We start from the raw sequence: 18,178 nt of genomic DNA, 5'->3' as shown, positions 1-18,178 counted from the left end.
GTACCCATAAGTCAACTTTATCTTATAAGGTGTAATAACTTCGTTGGAAAAGTTAGGTTGGTTAATGTTATTTTTTCCCTTTCTTTTTCCTCTTTGCCACCCTGCCTCTCTGCTTTTTTGAACCTTTTTGTATGATGTATTAATGACTTGTAATTCTGAGCTAATATCCTATATTCTGCTTTACACATTAGTTAAAATCAGTATTGTGAACTGAATCTAAAATTATGTCAGGCTCCAAAGATTGTGATAGTTGTTTAAAAGTCACCTGGACTTTAAATGTTAAGTTTTATGTTATTTATCTTCAGAGCCTTGTTTTCTGAGCCTCACTTGGATCAAGATATATGTTTTCCAGGTTTTTCTTTACAATGCAAGAGGAAATTTTCTCCCAGACTTAGACTGTAGGGGTTGAAGATCAAGCATTTAAAGACTTCAGATGAGATTGTAGAAATTGGTAGTACTGATGCCTGTTATCATGGCACAACTCTCTGAATTTCCCAAAAATCTACAGTCCAGTCTGAAATTCAGAGGAAAAGAGGTGTATATCTGTATACATACTATATCCATTATATGATGGATTTCTTCCCAGGTTCAGTCCCTGTACCCTCCCACACAGGTGACCACCATATTCTCACTGACTGGCCAGTATTTCTTTCATGCTTCTATCTAGTAATTTTGATTTGGTGGAAACCATTTAACAGCAGACTGATTCACTAAGACTGAAAACTGGGAAAATAAGGCTACTTTACGTGATTAAATGGAAAAAGAACATGTTTAAACTTCAAGACACTGTTTACTGTGTGTTCATTAGGCATGTTAATACCATCTCTTCAACAGTTCCTCCTGTCAATAGACCACACAGGACAATAACTACTCAGAACAGAAACAATTAAATAGAAAAACCCAGTGGAAAACAGGAAGGTGAAAAGAATACATTGATGGAGGAAAACACTAATTTGCAGAGTGAGACACAGTCCTACATGTAGAAGATGAAGGGGGGGGGAAGAGAATGAGTCATTTTTTTACCTTTGTTTTGCATACATAGTAAAAATCTCTTTGCATTTATCAGCTAAAAAATGTGGTGAAGAATGGTTATTTTGTATTCATGCAGTTACAGCACACACAGTACAGCAAGAATATGCTGGGTAACTGGAAATTTCACAAAACTAATTTTGAATCACAGATTTGGTGACACTAATTTATTTTGTTGCTCTTAATTATTTTAGCATCTGACTTCTGACATGTAATGTAGCATAATCACATAGAGGACTTAGTAAAATGTTTGTATTTACAAATCCAGTTACTCAAAAATTACCCTTCAATAGTATTCAGAAGATTTTATGCATCACATGTATAATGTCTTGATACGGATTAGAACATTTAGTCAAAACTTGTTGTCCTGCACACATGGCAAGGGCAAGAACAAATAACGTTCTGACTGCCAATGTTTTGGTTGAATAGGCTTCCTGTTAGTTACATGACTTCTCGGGATATCTGATGTGCATTGTGAAAAAATCTTCGCTGTACTGCTTATCTTACTGATGTAGCTATTTCTTAGTAGGCTGATGACACATTAAGCTTGGATACATGCATGCATTCCCTGTGATGCTGCAAAACCAGTGAATTGGAACAACTGCTATTTGCTTTAATTATGTGGTACATTAGTGCATACCAAATATTTGAATCAGAACTGACATACTTACAAGCTGCCAGTAATAAATTGAAGGTTGAGAACCTGAGTTTGACACCCCCAAAATGGGAACTCAAAATGTTCCAGAAGCAGGTATTTTACCTCGGCTGTACAGTCAGCAGGAAAGGACTTACTACTGAAGAAAAAGGAAAGCTAGGGCTGCACAGGACTATCAGAACCCCCAGAAACATGCTTGCTGAAGTTTGTGACACTCCGATGCTTTTATAAAAGCAGTTATGGATCTGTCAACATTTCAAAGGCACCACAGTGACTGAGAGAGCAGGGAAAGACATTTCAGTTGTTAACAGAGCCATGTAGTATAATTAGAGCCGAAATAATACCCCTTTAATACTAGATGTAAGTATTTAATTTCACACTTTACAGGCTGTTTTGACAGAGGAAGACACACACATACTGCTTTAGGTGGAACTAATATTTAACAGTAAGTACTATTGTTAGCCATTGTGGATAGAACTTATTTAAGACAGACAACTCCTTGCTCAAAGAACAAATGACATTTATATATAAAAAATGAAACAGAAGGAAATATATTCAATCTCTAAGTCCTCTACCAGAAAAAAAGATAGAAATCTAAGGGTTGCTGAAAATGGTCCAAACCTTCATGGGCTTTGGCTGCATCCTTGATAGAACATGGCATTAGTCTCTTCAGGAAATCATATGGATGTGGAGTGGGTAGAAGAACTTAGGGCTGGCATAGAAATATGTTAGTTTAATTTTTTTGTGAAATGTAAGCTCATTGACTAGCTTGAACTGAGGAAAGCTGGCGATGATATGTAATCACTGGTCTTTTTCAAATATTATTTGAAGCAAATTTGAAGGCCTGTTCATAGAAATTTACATAAGAGTTTAACTCAGCAGTGAAATATTAATTATATGAGACTTGCTGGCAGCACCAGGTCTGGGCATTATGAAAAATTTGTTAGAAAGTTGTGATCTAAGCAAAAAGAGGTATATTTAAACACGCCACATAGAAATTCAAAGATAAGACTTTTTTTCACAAGTCAGCTATATCTTAGTTCTGGTGTTCATGGAACAATCTCTGTTTTCTGAAAGCCTACAGTGGGGATTCATGTGTGTGTGCGTGTCTATGTATATTTAATGTACGTATGCACATATAGATGTATACAGACATACGCACTATATATGGTGACAGAATATCATAGAACAGAGACGAGCAGATCCACAGCCAAAATTTGTAAAGGACTGTAATGGATTTTATGTATTCATAGAATCACAGAATATTCTAAGCTGAAAGGGATCCACTAGGATTATCGAAATCCAGCTCCTGGCCCTGCATAGGACAGCCCTAAGAATCATGCCATGATTCATGCCATGTGTCTGAGAGCATTGTCCAAAGGCATCTTGAACTGTGTCTGGCCTGGCTCTGTTACCACTTCCCTGGGGAGCCTGTTCTAGTCCCCAACGACCCTCTGGGTGAAGAACCTTTTTCTAATATCCAAACTAAACCTCCTCTGACACAACTTCAGGCCATTCCCTTGGGTCCTGTCACTGTCACCACAGAGAAGAGATCAGTGCCTGCCCCTCCTCTTCCCCTCACAAGGAAGTTGTAGACTGCAATGAGGTCTCCCCTCAGTCTCCTCCAGGCTGAACAGACCAAATGACCTCAGCTGCTCCTCATACGGCTTCCCCTCTAGACCCTTCACCATCTTTGTACCCTCCTCTGGACACTCTCCAATAGCTTTATACTCTTCTTATATTGCGGTGCCCAAAACTGCACATAATATTCAAGGTGAGGCCGTACCAGTGAGCAGAGATGGACAATCATCTTCCCCAGACGGCTGGGAGATTCAGATTACAGTGTCGAAAGGAGAGGGCCTATATAAGTAGAATATGTGCAGGGAGAAAAAGATGATGATCGTAAGTTTTATTCTGGCTATTCTTAATGTTATTCTTAGCATTAGCTATTCTTAGCCTAAGGCTATTCTTAGCCTCAAAATGAGTTTTTAAAGATATCTGGCTGAGCAAAATTATTTGAATTATTTAGGCTGAAGCAGAGGGAGGCAAAAAAACTCTCCAACCTGGACAGATAGAGTTCCCAGGTATCTCAAACAAATATGACAAGGCTTGTAGGAAGAGGCAGATTGGAGGATAGGAAGACTGACAACACCGGAATGAAAAGAAGCTGCATTGTGCATGTAACCAGCTGTACCCATCCTGTGACACTTTCTGCTGCTCTCAGCCAAATTTTGCCTATGATGTCTTCCCAAAGGAAGCATACGAAGCATTATCTGCTAGGACCGACGGGGCGACTTTTCCATCTTCATTCCCACCGCTTCCTGGAGCTTCTCCACAAACCCCCACCACACGTTCCTGACAGGTGCCCCTAAAAATTGATCCAGGAAGCGGCAAAGGGCGGCTGGGAGGCGGCCGGCCCGGGAGCAGCCGCTCCTCCCGCCCCCCAGCGCAAGGCCAGGGCAGGCACCCCCCGCCCGCGGGCTCACCCGGCTGAAGCTGCGGGGAAAATTGTTTCAGAGGGAGGCTCATGAACCCCCCGCCGGGGCTGTTCGCGTGCAGAACATCAAACACTCGGGGCAGAACGAAGTTAGAGCGCCCCGTGGTTGCTCGTAATTAGAAGAGGGAGAACGTCGCGGCGGGGACTCTGAACGTCGCTCCCGCGGAGGTGCGGCGGGTCTGCGAGGGCGGGGGGCGCGGGGATGTCTGTGTAGGCTCTGAGGCCGTGGGGTCGGGGCTGCCTGGCCTCCCTTCCCCGAGGCACACGGCGGGCAACACGGTCCGACCCTTCAGGGAAGACCTCCATCCCCCGCCTCCTAAAGGGAGGAGAGGAGGGAACGGCGGAAAGGGGTCGCGGGGTGGAGTTTGCCGGCCCGCACGTGTGGGAAGGCCGGGCAAAGTGGGCTCTGTGACGGGAACAGCGCCCCGGCTTTCGCCGCCGAGAGGGACCCGCCGCTGTCAGCGCAGCCCGCAGGGAGCCGTGCCCGGGTCCCGTAAGTGGCTCCTCTCTCCCGCCTTTCCCTTCCTCGGGACCGGGTCGGCGAGGGGTTGGAGGAAGTGCCGCTGCCGGGGCCTCTCGGCTGGCTTGGAGGTCCTGGCGAGGGCTCCCACGTTCCAGCCAGGCGAGAGCCCCCGGTGTGCGGCCGGAGGGCCGCTGACCCTCCGCCTGCTCCGAGGAGTTATTCTTAGCGCCGGGCGACTTGCGCGGGGAGAGAGGCAAGGACTTTTCTGCTGCCTTTTAAAGTCCGCTGGGGGGAAGCGGCGCTGGCGTTTCCCCGATGGCCCTGGTCGCGTCCCCCCAGCGCTGGGCGCTGCAGCCGGGGGCGCGGGACGTGTGGAACCTGCGGGCGGGGCACAAGGGGAAAGGCACCCGAGCGCTGCTGGGCAGCGGGTGTGGGACCTTGTCTGCTGGTCCTGGGGCAGCCTCTGCTGCTGCTGTAAGTTTGGAGGCGTGGATGAGTGCAACGGCGCTTCCTGGGTTTCCGACGAGCTCGATCTAAGACTTTACCTGGAGTTGCTGTCCATGCAGGTGCTGCCCGTATGCAGGGGTTTACTGACTCAAAGCACACAGTGCAACCACAGTTCTTCACTGCGTTTTGAGACACTGGGGAAATCACACTGCAGTGGAGAGCATGAAGTGGGTGCAGGTCCCTAACTGTGGTAAGGCAAGTTTAGGAAATGTGAGATTGTTCCCTTCTGCCAACTTTGCATGTCTGAACGTAGAAATATGTTTGAAGTATGTCACCCAACTGGCAGCTGGAGAAAAGTAGTCCAATAAAATAAATTTAAAATTTGAGGTGTCTGAAGCAACAGAACATAAACCTTATGTTTAAAATATTAAGTATCACTCGAGATTTATGATAACATTTGGATGGTAGAGTGTTGTGGATCTGATGGAAGTCTTGGGTCTGGGTGGACTCCATTAATTTGGCTGAATTACCTTAGTTTGGGGGAGTAGGGTTATCACACCGCTTGGTTCTGACAGTGCATGGAGTTTCTTCTGATTTTTGTGCCGGTGCTTAACACATGATACCAGCAAAAGTAACTTACTTGCAAAAGGAATATAAGTTTCCTGAAGTTTGGCCTCAAGTGTGAAAGGAATTACTTCAAGCCTACCATCTGCTTCAAGTATATTAATACCTAACATTATTTGAAAACCTTTCAAACATTTCTCTTTGTATTGTTCGTATTAAAACCAAAACAAATATATTGAGAGGCATTCAGATGTTTCAGAGATGGAGAACATAAGACAAGGGATCATGGCATATAGAACTTGTATATATTGAAACAAGCTGGTGGTAGTTTGTTTATGCTAGAAAGACAAAACACATTGTATGAAAAGTTCCTGTAGACACTGTGCAGATTCAGTACACAGTGGATCTTGGATTAGAATTTGGATTACACAGTGCGGACAATGTTTTGAATTCTGGTTTGTGTCACCTAATGGCATTAAAACATTAAGATTGATTGTAAAAATAGGCATTAGGCCTATAAAAAAACTTGTTTTCATTGGTATGTATAATGTACAATATAGTCAGACATAAAAAGACTGCCTGTCCTGCTCCTGTAAGCAGATCTCCGTTGCTGCAATTAATTCCATTTGACTCTACCCTGTCCACACAATTCTAAACCCCACTGGGCTCTGATACAAATTGGTACAGGAACAAAACAACCCCACAGAGACATAAGTAGCTAGTTTTATATCTTATGCAAAGTGCAATGATAATTTGTACAAATGGCATACATTTTTACTCTTTTGCCACATGTTGTGATGAAGATTATTCATGCATGGAGTAATCTTCTGTCTAACTGATGTTACTCAAATACTACTTTTGATTCTTCAGACGTGGATGAAAACTGGCACTTTGTGAAGTGTTAATGCAATGAAGCTTTTGATCCTGAAGCTCAGTATGTTGGCTAGTGTGTGCATGTGTAAATGGTCTGAACAAAGTTGTTGACCTCAGTAAAAATGTACTTGATAAGATGCGTGACTGTGTAGCTGTTTCTAGCTTTGTACATACAGATTAAATCAAAATCAGTTTCAACTTGCTTAATAATCGCAGAATCACAGAATATCCTGAGTTGGAAGGGCCCACAAGGATCATCAAAGTCCAAATCCTGGCCCTGCACAGAACAGCCCCAAGAATCACACCATGCCTGAGAGCACTGGGTTAATAAATTAATGTACTTAGCATATTTTCCACCTGCCTGTATATACTTCTAATTTTCTTAAGTTTAAGATTTTAGTTAATAAGGTACACAGGGATGACAATGACTTTGGAGTCAATGCGTTGTTATTGATGCCATTTATTAGCTACTTTATGGGGATATTTGATATATGAATATGTTGGCATAATAAGTGGCAGTGAGTACAGAAAGACAGGCAAGATAAAAGAATTTAAAACTTTTAAAAACTTTTTCACTTTTTAAGTGTTTTGGCAACAATGTATTTCAAAGGAGGAGGTTTCTTTTTGTAACTCAGTGATTGCAGGTGGATGTGACAGAGACTCAAGCTAGTCAAGACTCCTGAGTAATTATGTTGGATATAAGAATCCAGCAGGAGATCTCGAGGCGAAGAGAACTGCTAAAGATCCACCTATCTTGGGTGAAAGTATGTGAAACTTAATTTTACAAGCGTAGGGAGCAGAAATGGGACAGAGATTGAAAACACATATCAGCTTAAGTCAGTGTAGGTTTTAACTTGTTTGAAAATGCATATTACTTCTACGTTTCTGCTTGCATGTACTGCAGAGTAACTGAGAAAAACTGTGACTGGTGTTCATTGCAAAATGAGATGTATTGAAAGGTGCTTGAAGATTTAGTTCCTCCTTTCGTGCCTTGGCAGATTTTTGTTCAATTTGCAGTGGACTATATGTTTAAGACAGAGGCAAATGAAGGGGAAAGACTGCAAATGATCAAAAAGGAACTTAAGCTATATGTCATTCCCTAAGTTTAAGATCAGAAAGCTCTTACAGCTTTACCCATACACCTTTTGATCATCTTCACTTGTGTTGGTTCCATAGGTATTTTGGCATCCATCCATCATGATACAGGTATCACATGACACTAAAAAAAACTCCCCAGCTAGACATGGCATGCTTTCCTGGTTTGCCTGCTGTTCTATTTTTAACCAGAACCCTCTCTAGCTCATACAATTATATGCTTCAGGAGAAAACCCTTTAGGAAATTTTCCTTCACATAGGCAATATTAGCTAGGGCACTAACATAAAAATATAGCATGCACTGTAGGGTACTGGTCCTGTCTTTGACTTATTCATTTTTTATACTAGAATGAGCAATCTTCTGCCATTTCTTTTCCCCTCAGGTACCTCTCAGGCATTTGGTGATCTATTAATGCCATATAGCCAAAGGTGTAGAAAAGAGCTATCAATGCCATTTTAATGGATATTTGTGACTTTAAATCAGAACTTCATGTGTTCATGTTTTTCCATACTAAAATACTAAAAATTATTTTATATGCTGCCGAAATTATTAAAAAGTATATAAAAATATTTGGAGTCATGTTTCTGTGTCTGTAAGTTTTCATGTATCTGAAAGTGCCCAGCTTCGTGATACCTTTGCTGTTTATCACATCACCTTTGATCCCTCAGTGTCATGATGCAGTACTGATCCTCAGTCTTGTCGATTCTCATCCTTCTGTTTGTTCTCTACTTGGGGTAAGACTCATCTTCATTCCACTGGTGGTAAGTCAATTGACAGGGCTGTTGGAAGCAAACAGTTGAGCTTTCAGAAAATGACAAACGTGTCCTCCTCTCTGCTGGGAAAAGCATTTATATAAGTGATCTGCCACTACAACTCCAGTGAGAGTTATAAAGGTTACTAGTAAAAGTGGCTTCTGGGATTCCTAAGTTTAGTCATTGCTGACAGTCATCTAAGATCTGCAGTACTATCTTGTGTGATCTCAACATTGTAATTTATCTGAGTGGGCATACTCCAGGAGGAAGATCATTTAGAAACACACTGAATGTTGTCATTGTTCTTATGAGTTCCTGCATAGGATTGCATATGTGTGGAATGAGATTTCTGAATCTCTGTGAAATACTGATGGGAAATGTATTGCAAGTGCTTGACCACAGAATGAGCTCGGGACATCTTGTTCTATGCACATCTGGAAAAGAAATACACCATTACCTCAAATAAAACATTCTGCTTATGAGATGATTGTTGAAGGTCTCTTAATGCCAATATATGGGCTATAGCAATTACATAACAGATAGATATCCTTTAGTTCCCTCTGTCTTACTTGACCATGAGCAGTAGAAATGAGGATGGGCAGGTTGTGACAGTCTAAAAAATTAATACTTTAATGGCTGATGTTGAATCCATTTTTATTGAATGTTACTAGGGGAGAGGTGCTACTGGAATAGCATACATAGACAATTGCCATATCTATGCATTCTTTACTGTGGATGTTAAGATTCTGTCCTAGACTGCATAGACTCCCATGTACGTGTCATGTATGTGATGGTTGTGTATATATGTAAGCAGCCCCCCAAGACGTGTTATAAGGAAGTAACCGTTAAACTGGAGTAGAATATTTTATGGTTTAAAGTTAATAAAAGAGGTCCTCACAAATAAAGTGTACTTTCATTCACATATTGTAAAGTTAATAGAATCCCAAAGACAGATGGAGCCTCTCAAAATGTTGCCCAGGCAGCAATGAACTTTTTAATGGTATGGAATAGCAACACCATAGTTCTGATGACAGCTAGCTACTCTAGTTTGGGTTATGGCTTCTAGAAATTATTATCTAATTATCTAAAACGAGTTTACATAAAAATCCAGGCCACTATAGGATGACTTTGATGTCAACAACACTGATTTTGGAAGGGTAGAATCTCTTATTCAAATCCTTCTAAATGGCTGCATGCCTCTGACCTGCAGAAGTAAGCCAGTCACACAGGAAAAAAATGGAGGAAACAATCATACATAAACCATCACATTATTGTCATGCTTGTTCATTGGCTCTGGTTCTTCTTCCATCTCACTTCTGCAACTACCCTGTCCTACCACACCCGGCAGTTAATGTAGATGAGCCGTAAAGACCTCCATGCAGTTGCTAGAGAAAGGTTGTTTTTGGTGCCCTCAGTTCCCTGTGACAACTCATCAGAAATGCAGTGGAGTGCACACAACATCTGCTGTTTCTGATAAGTAATCAGAATGGGCAGAGTCAGTGTTTGTGATTCAGTGTTTCGCTGTTGTTCCCTCTGTCATTAATGACAGGGTAGTTTTGCCTCTTCGTGATGGTAACATCAGTTTTCAGAGGTCTTGGATGGCTGTTCTTACTAAATGACCTCATTTCTGAGGTCATTTAGTCAGATGTCCTACCAGAAAGGGATGATTAAATTAATCCAATTTAGTGCTTACTGGAGTTTTTGTGAATCTAACTGCTGTAGAAAGGTAACAAAATGTAGAAAGGTGTCAACTGACAAAATGCAAATAGATAAATTTTCTTATGCAGGGAACTTAACTTACACAGGAAACATTTGTCAATTGAGATTGGATTGAGGGGAAAAGACACACCGTACCAGTAATTTTGCCAGACTTTTCTACCATCATCTGTGTTTAATATACAAATTCACTTCACTTGTGCTTTTTGCTTTCCAGATTTTTTTTTTTTAGAAATATATGGAATACATTTATTTTTGCTTTAAAGAACATTATGCTTTATATGACTCATTTTGGAGAGGCGGAGTTGGATTCAATGCAATCTAATCTTCATCACCTTTACCGTGAAAACAGTGAATGATGTGGATAAGCTGTTCTATAGCTGTGTGAATTCATGTAGCTAATCCCTACTCCTTGCCCATTTTCTTTGAGATTAGTTAATTCTTTGCTTGGAGTTGGATTGCAAGCTATTTGACAACATGGGAAAGTGATTGGTTTTTTTTATTTTGTTTGTGCAGTACCATATGCATTGTGGTTATGAAATAAATAATAATTGAAATAGAATTTGGAAGGAATTATTATTGTTCTTTTCTAAGTTTCCTTAGATAGAGAAATATCTCCATATCATTTAAGGAAAATGTAACATTTGGATATTGTGAAGATATCTGATTACTCATATGAGGACCTAAATTAATTCCTCTGAATGATTTGGTGTGATATTGATTTTATTTTGCCCTTGAATGTTTCTGGACCGTCATGCAGTTGAAAGAAAACAGTGGGATGTGTAAATACTTTGACCTCTGTGAATGAGGTGAAAATCTTGTGGATATATAGAATTAGCATGCATGCGTGATTCTTTTCAAAGGTACAGTGCTTCAGTGTGCTTTTTAGAAGCACTAGTTTAGATGACTAGGCTGTATTTTTGATCCTTGTAATGACAGCCTAACTTGTTTTAAGTTTTAAAGTAGTAGTAAGTATTTGAGTGTAGTAAGTTGCAGGATTTAGTTGCTGTGTTCTGCTGTAAGGATTTGAAGGGAGGGAGAACTTTTAAGGGTAGTACTGAAGAAGTATCATGAAACATCAGGCTCGTTATGTGGAAATTAGGCCAGCAAAAATTCGTACGTGTTTTTGCAATACTAGGTACATTAATATGTAATTTATACATTCTGCGGTTGTTGCTTTTCTTCAGCAATATGTTTTTAGAAAAATCTTGATGCCTTACATCTATGCACTGCTTACCAACCTGTGTCCACCCTCTTTCTTTACAAAGACTCAGGAAGGGCCCCTGGGTGGTTACGGATAAGGAGGGGCTGTTCTGCAGGTATAACAAGGTCTCCTATGTGAAGAGGGAAGTCCTGAGCTGGAGGCTTCCCTCAGGCCTGTGTGTAGCAGATGCCTCCTACATCTATGAATTTGGGGTTTTTTTTAAAATATTTTTCAATAAGGCATGAGGATGCACTAGGTAAATTGCTATGCTGACAAACTAAAAAGAGAAAAATTGCAGTTATCTACAACTATATCGGTAAAAAGATTCAGTATTAAAAATTCAATCATATGGATTACCAAGTAGTACATGGTGCTTCATTAGAAATACTATGAGATTTGCAAATATAATATTCACTGTCAGATGGAAAAGTCCAGAGAAGTTGAAATTAGTACTTTTTAAAATACCATCTATGAGGAGACTTCCTCTTATAACTAACAGGCCTGCTTTGAGGGTTTCACTGTCTTCAGGTGGCCTGTGTACCTAACCTTACTATCCTTTGATATGTATCTTATCCTTTGTGTTAGTTTAATTCTGTGCCCCAAATCTAAATTGGGGCACAGAATAGTTGGCCTGAATAGTTGCTATGAATAAAGACTCAGATATCTCCTAAGGAAGCCTCAATGGTGAATTGCAGTTCCTCGTATTCTTATAGTGCTGTCTTTCCTGTTTCCCAACCTAGTTTTCAGCACAGTAGAGACTGCTATATTTCATGTTTACATCAGTTTGTATAGAATAACTCCATGGTCTGTAGAGTTTCATGCTGGTGTAAACAAACAAATGATGCCTACCCCCCCATAATCTGACCATGACGAAGCTAAAATCGTGTTTGAAAACAGACTTATGGAGGTGAAGTATTTTTCCTAAGGTCTGTATATAACTGCCTTCTCCCAATATTTGTATTTTTCTGCCTTCTTGTCCAAAGCCAAATGGATTTGTCTATTCATGTGAAAAATGTAAATGCCTGACAGAAAGTTGACATCCTTGACTCTTCTTGGAGCCTAAACAACTGAGTAGAATTTAAGTGCATTCATCATATTTAGTTGAGATGATATGCAGAGCTCCCATATTGCCAAGATCTCTGTTTTCTGCTCAGAGAAGCGTATGGTTGGTGCAACACAACATCTAGGAAAATAATGAGAGAGACCATTGTGTTTGAAAGACCTTTTGGAATGTATGGAGGCGGAACAGTGGCAAACTTATGTTATGCCACTTATGAGAGGAGAAAAAAAAGTATTACAAGGTCCTCTGTAGCAGCTTGTTCTCTGTAGCGAAAGATGAGATGCTGCATAGGGAAACAATGGTGATTCACATGGTGTTTGCTCCTGAGAGTTTGAGAGGGTTTAAGATGTAGTAGACCCAGATCACCTGGGAGCATTTAAGGAAAGACTGAACGTGGCATTTAGTGCTACAGTGTAGTTGACATGGTGGTGTTCAGTCATAGGTTGGAGTTGATTATCTCAGAGGTCTTTTCTAACCTGATTGACTCTGTGGTATCAACCAGCTATTGCTGAGACTCCTTTAGATTTTTAAGGCACTTAAAAGAAGTTTTCGGGAGTTAAAAAATAGATGTTCATATGTCATTAGGAGAAATCTCATTTGTTCCATGAAAATGCAACTTTCATCGTTGTGGTTGAGCCTGATACTGAAAAATACCATGTGGTAGCAAGTTTTATTTGCTATGAGGTGTTCTGGTAGAACAACTGTCTTAGAGCAGTGAGGTATTCACTGTGGTTTTTTCACAGTATAGAAGAAACTGGGAGGGAAAAATCAACCCTGCAACATACTTTCTCTAAGTGAAGGAAATCTGTTCTAATTGATTCAACATTTATTCCTTAGTGGGACACTGAGTATCCAGTCCAGAATTGTTTGCAGTCTCCCATGCAATGTCCAGCTATTAGAAATATTTTATTAGACCATTGTAATTTATTTTTTAATTTATTACGTGCATGTGTCTTATTCTGAGGCAATTAGTTTCAACATCAGACTTAATAACCCCATTTTGTATTTCTAATTGTCCCAGTTAAAAACATTTATAAACCTTCCTGCAGTTTTGTAGTACTTCGTAAAGCCTTCTATGGTGTTTAATTGCCTATATCCTCCACTTCATTAGTTGTCTAAGCAAATAATTTCAGATTTGTATTAAATAAGAGGGGTTTTTTTTCCATTTGACTGTTTTTCTGTCCTACGTGGTAACAGATGGCTTGCACTTAGTTCAATGAACCAGATGCAAAAAGAGCAGAATTTGCAGTAAAATACTGTTGATGTTGCATTTTTATTCCCACACAATAAATTAAGTCAGCTTTCTGATTATGTAAAGTGAATGTTTACACTCTTTCATTGAAATTAATTAAAATGTATCCTCTACATTCTGTGAAACAAGTAGATTTCCCAGTCTGGATGGGCTCATAGGTACAATTTGTGCATTTGTTACTGAAGCCATGTCTGCATAAGAAGCTCTTGTATTGTGCTCTGGGCTGCTATCTCTTGTTCCTACTCTAGTAACCATCTCTCTATGCCTGCACAGCTGTTTGTGGTACAGTGCAATGAACTGGATTAGGAAACATTCATTTTTTATCTTGGGATACTTTTGATTAAGGATCAGTTCCCTATTCCAGTTGGAATGGCCACACACATGGTCGTGCAGCCACAACTAAGGGATGGATACAGAGGAAAGAATAGACTGAGCAGTATGAGCTGCTTCAATTGTGCCATCATTGGAAGAAACTATTTAATATGCTCCACAAAGCTGTAAAACATACCAAAATTTCACTTATCCCCTCTGATGTTTGTCTTCCCTTCCTTTTAGACTGTCTTTTTTACTGAAGAAAGCATTAGTTCAAAAACTTTCATCATAGGACTGTAGTATCCCTCAAACTTTTAAAGGAAGTTTTGGCATTTAGAATCATACTTTCCTTGCAACATAGGAACTCCTGTAGAGTTCAGTTTCATTCCTTTGGACAGGAGCTAAAGAAAGTACCAACATTTTAATCAAGAAGATATCATTTACCAAGTGTATTTTTGCTGATGCTCCTTTAGACTGGCTTGGTAAATGACTTTTGTGTTAAACTGTATTGAATGAAGGATTTTGGATAGTTCCTACTTTTAATTTGTTACATCTTTACTATAACTGTAGTTCCACTACTGCATTTTTTACCTGATTCTGATCTCTGTTTGGCCTTGGAAATAGAAAGTATATCCATAGGAACCAGTGAAATTACCAAAGTTGCAAAATATCCCTCTTGTTCTCTTCCCCATTCCAAACACTCTCTCAACTCTCATTTGCATTTATTAGTAGGCTATTATAACCTATCAGAATTTCTTAAAAAAATATTCCAAGTTATATTCTTGTGCCTGTTTATGAAAACTGGCAGTATATTTGTCCAAACAGCTGCATGATGATTGGTACAAATTACTCCTGCAGAAGATGGTTAGTAGGATAAGTATCTTCCTTTAATCTACATAGAAGAACAGTGAAATCCAGCATTTTAGCTTGGCTGAAACCTAGCTAATAGATATATGGGTTTCAGTGTTCCATATGCTTTCTAAGGATTTGATAACAAACATTTCTGATAGCACAGAGTTAGACAATGAGTTGGTTTAATTGCAACTGTTTGCAAATGGCAGAAAGGCAGCAGAAACACAGAATGATGTGAATGTTGTTCATAGTGTTCCCTGGAGGGACAGCTTGGGGTGGCTGGAAAGAAGCCTGGAACTGTAAGCAAAGAAGCTGTCCTGATACTTTGATTCCCCCTATGTTCAAGGAAACAGGACTCTGGAAATGCAGAGCAGGGCATGTGAGATGTGCGACATTGAATTTCATCACCTCAGGAGTTGGTGAAGCATCTGCTTTCTCGGGGGAAAAGCTTCCAAGTGCTATATGTGGACTCTTCTTTGATAGTAAACACACCCCTTGAAACCCCATCCAAAGGCTGAAGGAAGATCTGAAACAGTGGTATACGGGAACATTACTCACAGTGCTACTTCTGTGGCGTTCTCATAAACAGCTAGCATAGCTGCTGGCTTGAGTGAAGAATCTTTGCATTTCTCTTAGCAAACTTAGAAAGCGGGATTTCAGGAACAACAACAAAGCCTCCACAATCCTGGGAATTAAATCTGTGAATTGGGTAGGCTATAGAAGTTGTCTGCCTGGATTTGGAACTGCGTCATCCAGGGATCTTGCATAAGGCTGAATATTTTACCACAGATTTCTGCTCTGGAGGCCCAGGAAGGGAAAGTTTGGATTGCCCCATCAGAAATACTGCAGTCCTTGACATTAGCATTTTTTTGACTGATGCAATTCTGCTGAAATGTATTTGGCTTGGTTCAGTATTGCTAATAAATTGGGTAAATTACTGGGCAGAACAGAAGAATAGCTTTTTGAGCACAGGCTATGTGGAGAAGTGGGATATGCTTCAGAATAAGCAGAGAGAAATGGTAGTGTTAAAATCCCACTCAAGGTTACAAAATGTTAAAGTATATACCATAAGATGTATAAATGTATATGCCATGTCTTCAAACTGATGTTTCAGAATGTGATACCACACCAGGCTGCAAAATGAGGAGTGGCTGACCATCATAAGCAGTGAAGAATGGAAATCACAAAACTGTTGCTTGGATCCTGTGTGGGTTGTTTTGCTGGCCTTTGGTACTGATTTGACAATTTAGAGAGGTTTTCTTCATCCTTTGCATGTATCATTGAACACCTGTATCAAGAAAGCATGTCTGAACCTTCAGCCACTTCTGGGATCTTGCTCCCTAGTTAATATGGCAGCATTGTATTGTGTAATGGACTGTGGAGATTTACCAGTCTAATGTTGGAAAATTTTACAAATAAAAAAGAGATCCTAGCTGATACAGAGTGAGTTATTTTATGCAGTGAATATTAAGTTGGCAAGTCAGCATTCAAAGACCAGACGATCCAAAGAACACCAAAAGACCATTTTTGTACGAGGATGAGTGTGTGACTGTTTTATGTGTGTCTTCAGGCTTGTACAGTGTATCAGCTTGCTTTTGTATGGTAGGAGGAAGGTACTGCCTGTATGCCGGCTGCAGCCCGTTTGTTATACTCAGACATATGCTAGGTACTAAAAAGGCATATACCAAGCCCCGTGAATCAGGTGGACAGTCATGAGTATGAAAGTTATAACTGAAGGGAAGGGGGAGAAGTCTGCTTTTTATGGATTTAGATAAATGACCCCTAGAATTCAGCAGTACCTCCTACCTGAATTCCAGGTTAATGTACTAAGAGCATCTCAGCATGTGGTGGGGATGAGCTTTCATAATGGTCTTCTCCAAAAACTGTGAAAACCAAAGACTGAAATAAATAAGTAAATAAACCTCTCCTATACAAATGCAAGCTCTGTAGGTTTCTATCCTTGTCTTTCTCAGCTACTTTTTCGTATGGTTCACACTGAAATAAGAGTATGCACACTGAAATAAAGGCATACTGAAATAGAAGTTGGGCTGTATTTTCTTATATGTAAAGCAGAACTGATAGTGTCTGTATTGTTTTTGTAGTATCCTTATTATGCTTTTTGAATTTCAGATCAAGTAACTTGGAGTCAGAGTTTCATTTGGCATTCCCATCAGTGAATGCCACATCAGGGTGCAGGGTGTGGTGTCAGTATTCAATTCATTACACAAAACTTGGAATGGAATAAGACTTAAAGTAACTTTTATAGCCATTATTCTCTAAATATCCCTATTTCCCTAAGATGTACCAGTAATGCTGCATACTGAACAACTGAACTGTCCAAGTTTGCTTAAAATCGATTTGTCTTTTATAGGTGTTTCTGCCAGTGACAGGATCAGATTTGACGCATTGTTATGAGTCATTCACCATCAACACTGCTGCAGTGTTACATTCTAGACTTTAATCTTGCCATTCAGACTGTTGTGGCCTTTATAGGTTCTTACCTTGCCTGACAGCTCTGCCTGAGAATAAGCTTGTCCATACTCAGAGTTACGGTTGCACCAAAAAGAGTTATATTTTAAGTCTTGCCTACAGCAGTTAATCCTTCTCCATATGTACCTTGCAGTAATGCTGGTACAAGAACTTGTGCAGTTCTGTAGTGAATTGTATCAGGAAACTAATCTGAGTCTAAATTGACTCCATACCTACTCAGTGTTACTGTAGCTTCATTCCCCAGTTTAATTCACTTTACTGCCACAGAAATGTTTCTCTTGCCCCAAGGGAAGAAAGCAGGAAGGAGCATCCAGTTAGAGTACAGCATTTATTGTGGTGGAAATACCAGTTTGAGGTGTTAGTTCAAACTATGCTATGACTGCTGATAAAGCAATGGCAGCACAGAGCTTCTCTGTCTGGTAAGCATCTTTGAATTCAGGTGGGTTGCAGTACAGCCTGCAGCCTTTGCAGCTGAGGATTCACTGTTATGTGTGTGAGAGGCAGTGTCTACTTCGGCAGTAGTACAGCTCTGCAGTAATGAAGCTGCAGAGGAAAATTTCTAATGCTGTGGATTCACTGACCATACCACTTAGGTTTTGGTATGTGTGGGGGAATTGGGAGGAATTCAGTTTAGTTTTTGTCTGGTCTCACAGACTGAATTTCCATTACCAGTTGGAGTGTAGTGGGTGCTGTTCACATATCTGAATTTCCTTTCATATGAAAGGATATCTCAGGATTGTTCACAGTGAATGGTCAGGATGACTGGGAAAGTCTTTGAAACTATGCATCAGATCTGAACAAAAATGCCAGTGTTCTGCCTATAGATGCTGCTGTCAGACTGTTGCACTGTGGTATCAGTTGGATTTCATTTATTGTATATGACTCTATCATTCTTTCTGATTCCATTTCAAAACTT

General features: G+C 40.2%; 1 protein-coding gene across 4 annotated transcripts in view; it reads left to right on the top strand.

The window, feature by feature from the left end:
* The first annotated feature begins 4,130 nt into the window (after positions 1 to 4,130).
* Positions 4,131 to 18,178, top strand: part of SLC7A2 (solute carrier family 7 member 2) — a 55,825-nt gene continuing 41,777 nt past the window's right edge. For 2 of the 4 annotated variants that reach the window (XM_064652770.1, XM_064652769.1), the window contains exon 1: positions 4,548 to 4,674. The gene's annotated coding sequence lies outside the window, so the exon portion shown is untranslated. Of the gene's footprint in view, positions 4,350 to 4,547; positions 4,675 to 4,959; positions 5,342 to 18,178 lie in introns of those variants that run through there. The other 2 variants (XM_064652766.1, XM_064652764.1) reach the window with 2 other exon arrangements.

Source organism: Pseudopipra pipra, chromosome 4, assembly GCF_036250125.1.
Source record: "Pseudopipra pipra isolate bDixPip1 chromosome 4, bDixPip1.hap1, whole genome shotgun sequence".
Classification (NCBI taxonomy): Eukaryota; Metazoa; Chordata; class Aves; order Passeriformes; family Pipridae; genus Pseudopipra; species Pseudopipra pipra.
Note: the sequence above shows the minus strand (reverse complement) of the source record. Positions and strands in the feature narration are given on the sequence as shown.